Genomic DNA, 10,367 nt, shown 5'->3' with positions numbered 1-10,367 from the left:
TATTAATGTGATTTGCCCATTTTGAAAGTCATAATAATGAAAAAGGCTCCTCTTTATTGTGGCCACACTATTCCTAATAAAGCTTTACTTGCTTACGTGACCACCCACTACAAAAAATATAGCGTTTAGCAACGGATTTTTAGCAACAAGGATATTTTCGTCGCTAATTAACAACGAAATTGCAACAAAATAGAACTTTTGTCGCTAAATAAATGAAATTAAAATTAGTAGCCTAATTAGTGACGAATTAGCGACAAAATAAAATTTGTTGCTATAATTTGGCGGTAAATATTGGCGCCTTTATTTTGGTGACAAAATTAGCGACATAAAAGGTGAAATTTTTTTTTGACATGGTGGAGACAGAAATAGCAACGAAATTGTTGTCACTGAAATTATTTTACCATTTTAAAAAAATATATTAGTTATATTTTTAATAAATAATTAGCAACGGATTATAAATCCGTTGCTGAATCCGTCACCCTATCAACTAAATATTAGGGCAAAGTCTTTTATTTCACTCTGTTCCCAAAACATAGTATCATCCGCCTCTCTCTAAAACCAAACTCTCCTTTCCCTTTTCTCTAAATTGAGAAAAGGGAATCGCTCAATATCAATAAAAAACGGAGTCAATCACTCAATTTTGAATCTAAATTAGAGTTACTATTCTAAATCTCGTAATGTGAGTTATTTTTTCTCTTTCAATTTCTTAATTTCTATGTTGGAAGTCACTTGAAAATGGTAGGTTTAGGGTTGTTTAAGCTCTTTCACTAAGGTTTTCCTTACTACTGTTGATATTATATGTCTTTATGGTTAATTGGTGGACAATAGCATGTACCATATTTTCTCACTTAGTTGTCTTAGTGTAGTATAAGAAAATTTCCATATCTGCTTGGATTTCTTGTTTTGAATTTAAAAGTTATTTGCGGACTTTATTTTGGCTTATTTCTAGTAATTGAGTATTATTAATAAGATTAAAAGTCTAGATTTGAAAAAACTAGAAAAAAAAATTGCTTCTCTAAACCCAGAGGGGTGGTTCGTAGAGATGGAGACTACCATCAAGTTGTTCATGTGTTGATATTTGCTGAGAGTACATAAGAACTACTTCTCCAAGGACGTGTTGATTACAAGGATTCCTGGGTTGGCCAGTGGGATATCTCAAGTGTCGGTCATATACTCTTTTACAATCTACAACTTGCTAATTTTGTAAGTGTTTGGCATTATCTTCTCTAAGTTGCTCCTGAAAAAGTTGTGTTTGGATCTGTTAAACAGAAAATCTTTCTCTGACCCCGTCAAGTTATTTTTTAGCACTTTTTTTTTATATAGTTGTGAAACTTCACTGCATTACATTTGCTTTATTTCATTGCAAATGAATGAAGGATGGGAATGACCTCATATAAGCAAATTCAGTAAATTGGAAATGTTATTTGTAAGTTGGACAAATGCTTTAATTTCTGACTTTTATGTTGCAAGTGAATATCTGTGGAAGAAGTTTAATGAAGAATGATGTTATGAGAGGCTTGGCTATTGCATACTCTTTATAGATAGTTATATTATGGCTATCTACTTTCTATTCCTGTCATGGATAAGTACACAATTACATGAAAAACCATTTGGAAGTTGGAAAAATACTTTATTTTCTGACATCTATGTTGTATGTGTATATCTGTGGAAGAAGATCAATTACAAATGCAATGCAATATTCAGCAAGTTGAGGCTAGCTAATTTTTCTACCATTTTATTCTAAATATGAACTCTTTTATTTTGTTTTTTGGCAGGGTAAGAATCTTGTTATTGGTAATTAATAGTGGGGACTCTAGAGCTGTGTTGGCTACGAGAGGCGAGGATGATTCTCTCACTGCAGTGAAATTGACAGTAGACCTTAAGCCGGATCTACTAGGTGCATACATGTCTATATCTTGCTGCCTGCACTGTGACATTTTTCATTTTTTTCGAAATTGTGTTGATCAACAAAATTACCACTTAATTTCTGTTCAACTCTAATCTCGGACTAGTTGAGGTTGTCTATTCGAATCCTCTGTATCATATATGTCTCTTTGATGAATCGTGAGCAGATTTTTCAAGTCTATATGACTTTAATACGAATCAACTAGCATTTTGGTTTCTAAAATATTATTATAGACATATTTTTGGGTCCTTCAGTTTCTGTTAAAGAATAACAATAATGAATCTTAATTTTTATATGACCACTACCATATTTACTTATTTTCACTTAATGAAATTTTAGTACTAACTGATCGCCATTAAACAAATTAGTAATTATGCTTAGTGTGGTTGAAAATGTCCTACTTGATTATCAACTTATTTGGATTACCCCACCAGACAATACTTTCAAATATGAATTGAACATACAGGAGACCATAGTATATGTATCAGAAAATAGTCATGCCGTTTTAGTTAAAGTTGCAAAATATTAGTATTTATTTTCTCTTATATGTAAGAGCTTTGAAGTATATAGTCTTGTTTAGTTGTTCGTTTCCTGTTTGATACGCCCATGAAATTTTTAATCTTTGGTGTACATATAACACGTTAAGGATATTTCAATTGGCAAAGCATGAAAAAAAGATTAAGTATGTATAAAACCCAGAAATCTTGGCTCCAACTCTGCGTATACATATATATTCTGTGTGGCATCCTACGTGATAAATGCATGTCTTATATGACATTGTATTATGTCACATACGAATCCTCTGTATTATCTACCCTACTGATGAAATTTCACACTTTACAATGATCATCTACAACTTGCTTATTTCTTTTATTTCAATAGTGGTCTGCTGTTACAATTTTGGAGTGCATATGATCATTCAAGTATCAATAATTTCATCTGGTTTCAACTGTCCTAGTAAAATATGAACAACAACTTCCAAACTTCTATAATTAGCTATAAATATGTAAATATATTATTTCTTGAATACACTTTTCTTATGTAAAGAGAGTTTGGATAACACAAGGATTATTGTCTGTATGTGAAATTTTACACCCCCTTGAAATGTTGAATGTTCTCCCCCATCTGATTACATATACACATGGTCATGATGGAAAATCTTTCATTGATGAACGTTCCCGAATTGTTCATGTAAGACTAAATCTTAATGTAGTAGTTTACTTAATTCTTATTTTTTTAGTTTAAAGTAGTTTTTGGCATCTAATCATTTTTAAGTACAATCTGTTATAATTTCACTTCCTCTATTACAGGGAAGATTTGAAGAAATATTACGAGAAAAAATATTATCAGAATCTGAAATTGATCAAATTGAAGCATATTACCAAGCTGTCGGAGGAGAAAACAAGCGAAGAGTATTTGGTCTTGGATCTGAAGCAAAAGGCTACTACAGGCAAACTCTTTGTGTTTCTTGTGGAAAGACTTCATCTTCAGCTTCTCATGAATTGTGTTTAACTTTTACTATCTTTGGTAATGTGGATGATGTGGATAGTTTTAAGGATAGCTGGTTGATGTTTGGTACTATGGATGTTTTGGACATAATTATGTGTTTAGATGTTGCGCGCTATGTTTGGTATTATGAATGTTTGCTTTTTCTATCTATATATGTGGGTTCTTTTGTATGAATGTTGGATATTTTAAGAAGATTTTGTTATCTATATATGTGGGTTCTTTTATGTGAATGTTGGATATTTTAAGAATTTTAAAAAATTGGAAACTAAATAATAAAATTTTTAGTGATGGACTAGCAATGAAATATTTGGTTATGAAATAATAAAAATGACGAAATACCACATGAAATTAGTAACGACATTTATAAATATAACAACGAATATATTCGTTGCTACAAAATGGCAACGGATATAGGTCGTCTCTATGACGTTGCAAAATTGGCAATAGATTTTATTTTTTTCCATTGCTAACTGGTTAGCAACGCGCAATATAGCAACGACACATATTTCGTCGTTGATCCGTCTCTAAATTGCTTTAGCGACGGATATATGTTGATTAGCAACGTTATCGGTCCGTTGCTAAACGCGATTTTTTTTGTAGTGACCTCTAAAGTTTTTAAGTAAAAGGAAGATTTTGTGAATTCACAAATTTAATACAGAACAAAGAATTGGTATAAATATTTGGCTCCAACTTAGCTTTTGGGTCAAATAAAATTTTTAAAATAAGGATACGTAGATGGGCGATGGCATAGTGTATACAAATTTTATCTCTATCGTGAAGATAAAGAGACTGTCTCAATGGACCCTTGAGTATGGCCGGACAGAGCGCATCTTCTTTTGCTCATTTTTCAGGGCCTTGCATTGTTGGCCTACCAAATAAACAGGCTTTTTTTGATTGATTTGCTTACGGGCGCGAGCTAGAATCCTTATGTCAGCTTGGTTGTTCAAAAGACTCTCTTTATCCCTTGCATCTTAATCTTTTCGAAAGCCCAGACCATTCTTCTGGATCTGCATTAGTCCTATTTCAGGTGCAAAGCCTGGGGCCGCACGACTCAGGCAGACTCTCTACCCGTGTGCGTGCCTATTTCGCTTTAGGAGGTATCAGAGCGAAGTTTTGGGTAAAAACCTTTCGATTTCTGCTAATTCTCTTCTTGTTGTACCATGTACATGACGATAGCAGTGGAGTGCGTAAAATTGATTTAAAACAGTTAGGAAATGTGAAGTACCTAGCCTACATAAAAGTAATTGTACAACAACAAAATAATGTGATAACCGAAGAACAAGAATCACATGTTATTTCTCCTTTATAAGAAGTGGGAGTAGAGTAACTTAAGCAAACTCCACCCCCATCGACATACCAGCTTAAAATGAGGGCTTTTTGGTCTATTGTTTATCATTATAATTGAAATCAAAGAGCAAGAAACTTTGATTTTAGGATACATACATACATACATACATACATACATATATATATATATATATATATGGCCAAACCCAGAGACAGACTCTCAAACTTGTTTCGAAAATTCACTTAGACCCCTCAACTAAGACTTGTACCTATTAGACCCCAAAACCCCCCAAATTTAATCCAATTGAACATTTTTTGCCTACATGGCACTGTGCATATTTTTTTACTCGAGATAGGCGCGTGTGAAGTGATTTTTAAACTAAATCATGAATAGAAAGTGTCAAGTGGCACTGATGGCCCAACTTTTTTTTTTAATAATAGAATAAATAATATTTTTTAATTAAAAAACTTATATTTAAATTATTTTATTAATTTTAATTATTATAACTTCTTAATTATTTTTACAAAAAAGAACCCCCCCTCTTCGTCTTCTTCTTCACACCCACCTCGCCCCCATCGTCTTCTTCACACCCCTCCCCCTTCATTGTCTTCTTCAGAACACCCTCCCCCCAAAAGTCATCGTCTTTTTGTTATTTTCTTCCTCTCCGTCTTCTTGTTCCCATTACAAGTCATCCAAAACGCAAATCAATTTTCCTTTTTTAATTCATTTTCAATTATAAAACTCATAATCAAGAATCTTCGAACCAGTTTTTTTTTTTTAAAGTTCAGCTTCTTGCTAGAGAAGAGAATGGAGGAGGGGTGAGGGGACACAATGCAAATAGTGTTGAAACGATACTTTACAATTACACCTAAACCCAAAGATTTTATCCTAAAAACAACACAAGATTTTCTATGGCTTCCACCATACCAAGATCCACATTCAAACCCCATTTCATTACACTTACCTTAAACTAACAAAAACCCAACTACAAAAACAAAAAAAACTACAACCTTTGACAAGAAAAAACAAGCTACTAATGACTATGACAAAGGGACACACAAACTAACTCTAAAAATCAATAAATTTCGCAAATTTGATTTGCCTAAACACCAATGGTAGGTTTCATAAAGATTGGGCTGTTTCTGAGGTTGTGGAAAAGATTATGAAGATGAATTGTTGGGGTGGGGGTGAGGAAAACGATGGGGGTGGGCTTGCGAGGGTGGGGAGGGTAAGTTACTTTTTTTTTTTAATCTTAAAATAATTTTCTTTTTCTAATTGTTGTGGAGTAATATAGTTAAAATAATTTTTGGACCCACAAGACATGTGTCATTATTTAATTGGAACTATAACTTATAATTTTTTTAAAAAAAATCATTTGCCATGTGTGTGTTTTTTATTGGTCATTTTGTGCCACGTAACGCGAGTGTAACACACTCTCTATATACATTTTGCTGATTGTGTAAAAAATATCCAATTGGAACAAAATCTGGGGGGGTTTAGGAGTCTGATAGGTACAGGCCTTAGTTTAGGCGTTCAAGTGAATTTTCGGGACAAGTTTGAGGGCCTATCGATGGGTTTGGCCCATATATATATATATATATATATATATATATATATATATATATATATATGTATGTATGTATATATATACTAGAGCTCTTGAAATAAGATAGGGAAGGATTTAGTACAAATATGTCCATCTCACTTCCCCACTTTATGCCATTCTATGTTTTTCAATGTGGTCACCACTGCAACTCATACTACTGACGGTTGTACTTGTAATAATGCATTTGAATACCCTTAAGTACGCATCATCTTTCACTTAGTCACCTCAAGTGGACATTGTTCCGTTTTGGCACCTCAAGTGGCCTTCACATGTGCCTTTTTGGCACTTTTTACTGAATTGGCAAGGTGTGTGTGACACACGCATTGAAGGCGCGTTTGGGTGGCATTTTCATAATTTTTCAGTGTCATTTTCTTAATTTTTATTTTTCTTATCTTTTCTTCTTCTTCTTCTTCTTTCTTTAATCCATTAACTTACCACCATTTTTTTCCTTAACACATTCTTATGCGAAAATGGTCAAATCAAGAATCTTACTTCTTTTATGAAAGAAGAAATCAAAAAAACAAGAATGATTAAATCAAGAAATAAGTATGTTTAATTATAAGAAATAAGAATGCTTAAGAAATAAAGCTAAATCAGTAAAGAAAAATTGAATTCAAACAAAAACAATAAAAAAAATTAAAATCGAAGCATAAAAATCAAGAAAAATTAGTGAAAAAAATTAAAAATCGAAGAAAAATTGATGAAAGAAATTAAAAAATAAAGCTAAATTCATGAAGAAAAAAATTAAAAACAAATAAAATGAATTAAAAAAATTAAAAATTGACTGGTGGGGTGGCGGGTGGGTAGGGCGTCGGGATGGGTGGACTGGTAGGGTGGGGGTGGTGGATTAATGGGGTGGGTGTGGTGGGGGTGATGGGTGGGTGGGTGGGTGGGGTATTTGAAGAAGAAGGTTGGTGGGGTGGGTAGGTTAGGGGGAGGGGGTACTTTTTATTTAAATTAATTATTTATACATTGTTTGAGTATTTTTTATTTAGAATTAATTATTGGAGAAAGGAGTGATTATTGATTTTTTTGAGAAAAAATTAATTAATAATTTAAAAAATATTTTTTTAAAAAATAACACATGTCGGCATATTATTTGTCACTTTCCACATCATCAAGTGCATGCAATACACGCACACAATATAAATTTGTTGATTCAGTAAAAGGTGCCAAAGTGGCACACTTTATACCTACTTGAGGTGCCAAAATGAAACAATGTCCACTTGAGGTGCCTAAGTGAAAAATGGTGGTACTTAAGGGGGTTGCGTATGGGTTTTACCTATTTTAAAATTGAATAAGAATAGTTACAAGGATATCACATTAACAGCAGTATAAAGCAGTAACTAGGGGCTTTGGACTCTAGGTGACAAAAGAGTTTTAAAATGAAGTATGAGTGACACAGGTTTTAATAATTAAGTGGATGTGACAATTACTTTATTAAGGATTAAGAAAGTAAGAAAAGTTTGAAAATAACCCACAAGTTTTTTAATTTACACTTTGATCCAATGTAAAACCTAATATAACTAGAAATGGAGGGGAAAAAGGCACGTTTCTCTCTCTTCTTATTTATTGGAGTTTTCTCTCTCTTCATGATTTTTGTTGTTCATTGTTGTTGTTGCTTTATTCTTCATCTTCTTCTTCATTATCATCATCTTGTTCTTCATTATCAACTCTTCTTGTTCATCATCATTATCTTCTTGTTGTTGAACATTGTTGTTACCGCTACTATTGCTACTTGATCAAATTTTTTTAGGTCAAATTTTATTCGTATATCACTTGGGAATTACTTATCGGTGATTTTAGTAAGTAAAATTATAATTTTTAGTTGAATTTCTCATCTGGGTATATCTATTACTGCTGTTTTTTCAACAATAGATAAAATATGTAACGCGAATCCAACAGATGAGTAATCTGTTGCACAGATGAGTAATCTGTTGCAACATATTGACTAATCTGTTGCAACATATTGATTAATCTGTTGCAACATATTGACTAATCTGTTGCAATATATGAGTAATCTGTTGCAACAGATTACTCATCTGTTGGATTTGTATTATAGTGTTGTAACATGAATCCAACATATGGGTCATCTATTACAACAGATTAGTCATATGTTGCAACAGATTACTCACTTATTGAAATAAATGACTCATATATTGGATTCATATTGCAGGTTCTATCCATTGTAACAGTAGCAAATATACCAAATAAAAAATTCAACAAAAATCATAATTATACTTACAAAATCACCTATGAAGTAATGTCCAAGTGATGAACAAAATTTGACCTAAAAAAATTCTAAAAATTTCAACAAGGGCACAACGAATAAGTGAAACACATGAAAAATTTCATGAAACAGGTAAAGAAGACAAAAATAGTGTATCATACATCAAATGCAAAAGGATCGAGGGGACAAACGTTTGAGTTCTCCTAAAAACATTTAAGTTCCCTAGTATTTTAATTATTTTCAAATGGATAACCTATCTATTATAACAGATTTTCTATCTGTTTGATAATTTCCAATAGATGAATCATCTGTTGCAACATGTTAGTCATTTGTTGATTCAAATTAAGCAATTATTAGTAATAACTAAATTGATTTAGCTAAAATTAAAGACAAGTCTTTAAGACAATGGGACAAACATTTGAGTTCTCCTAAAAATATTTGAGTTCCCTAGTATTTTAATTATTTTCCAACAGATCACGTATTTGTTGCAACAAGTTAGCCATCTATTGCAATAAATGTTTATAACATGTTAATCATTTGTTGATTCAAATTAAGCAATTATTAATAATAATTAAATTAATTTAACTAAAATTGAAGACAAGACCTTAGACAAGGGAGAAAACGTTTGAGTTCTCCTAAAAAATATTTGAGCTTTAGTATTTTAAATTATTTTTCAACACATATTTTGTCTATTTAGTAATTTCCAACAGATGAGTCATATATTGCAAGAACTTAGTCATCTGTTGCAACAAATGTCTTTATCTGTTTGATAATTTTCAACAGATGAATTAGTTGTTGCAACAAGTGAGTCATTTGTTGCAACAGATGTCTATATCTGTTTGGTCATTTTCAATAGATGTTTTTATTTGTTTGGTCATTTCCAACAGATTACTCATCTATTTTAACATGTTAGCCATCTATTGATTCACATTAAGTCATTATTAGTAATAACTAAATTGATTACTAAAATAAAATATGAATTAATAAGTTCAATTACAGTTTCAATTAATCTCATGATAATTGCGCGATCAACTAAATATGTTCGTCCTGAGTAGAGTGATCAATTGACCAATTTTATTTGAAATGATTCAAACTAAGTCATCTTTAGAAATAACTATATTGATTTAACTAAAACTAAAAATGAATTAGTATGTTCAATTACGATTTTAATTAATTTCATAGTAATTACATGATCAATTAAGTGTTTTGTACTGAGTAGAATGATTAATTGACAAATTTTATGTGAAATAATTTAAATTAAACCATTACTAGAAATAACTACATTGATTTAACTAAAATTAAAGATCAATTAGTAAGTTCAATTATGATTTCAATGAATCTCAGTAATTAAATGATCAATTAAGTGTTTCATCCTTAGTAGAATAATTAATTGACCAATTTTATTTTAAATGGTTCAAATTAAGTCATTATTAGTAATAACTATGTTGGTTTAACTAAAATTAAACATGAATTAATGAGTTCACTTACAATTTCAATTAATGTCATCGTAATTACATAATTAACTAAGTGTATTCATCCCGAGTAGAGTGATCAATCGACCAATTTTATTTGAAATAATTCAAATTAAGATATTATTAGAAATAACTAAATTGATTTAACTAAAATTAAAGATAAACTTATAATTTCAATTAATCTCATAGTAATTAAATTATCAACTAAATGTATTCAGCATGATTAGAGTGATCAATTGACCAATTTTATTTGAAATGAATCAAATTAAGTCATTATTCGTAATAACTAAATTGATATAACTAAAATTAAAGATGAATTGATAAGTTCACTTACAATTTCAATTAATCTCATAGTA

The sequence above is a fragment of the Capsicum annuum genome, chromosome 3, assembly GCF_002878395.1.
Source record: "Capsicum annuum cultivar UCD-10X-F1 chromosome 3, UCD10Xv1.1, whole genome shotgun sequence".
Taxonomy (NCBI): Eukaryota; Viridiplantae; Streptophyta; class Magnoliopsida; order Solanales; family Solanaceae; genus Capsicum; species Capsicum annuum.
The sequence above is the reverse complement of the archived record's forward strand: the minus strand, read 5'-3'. Positions refer to the sequence as shown.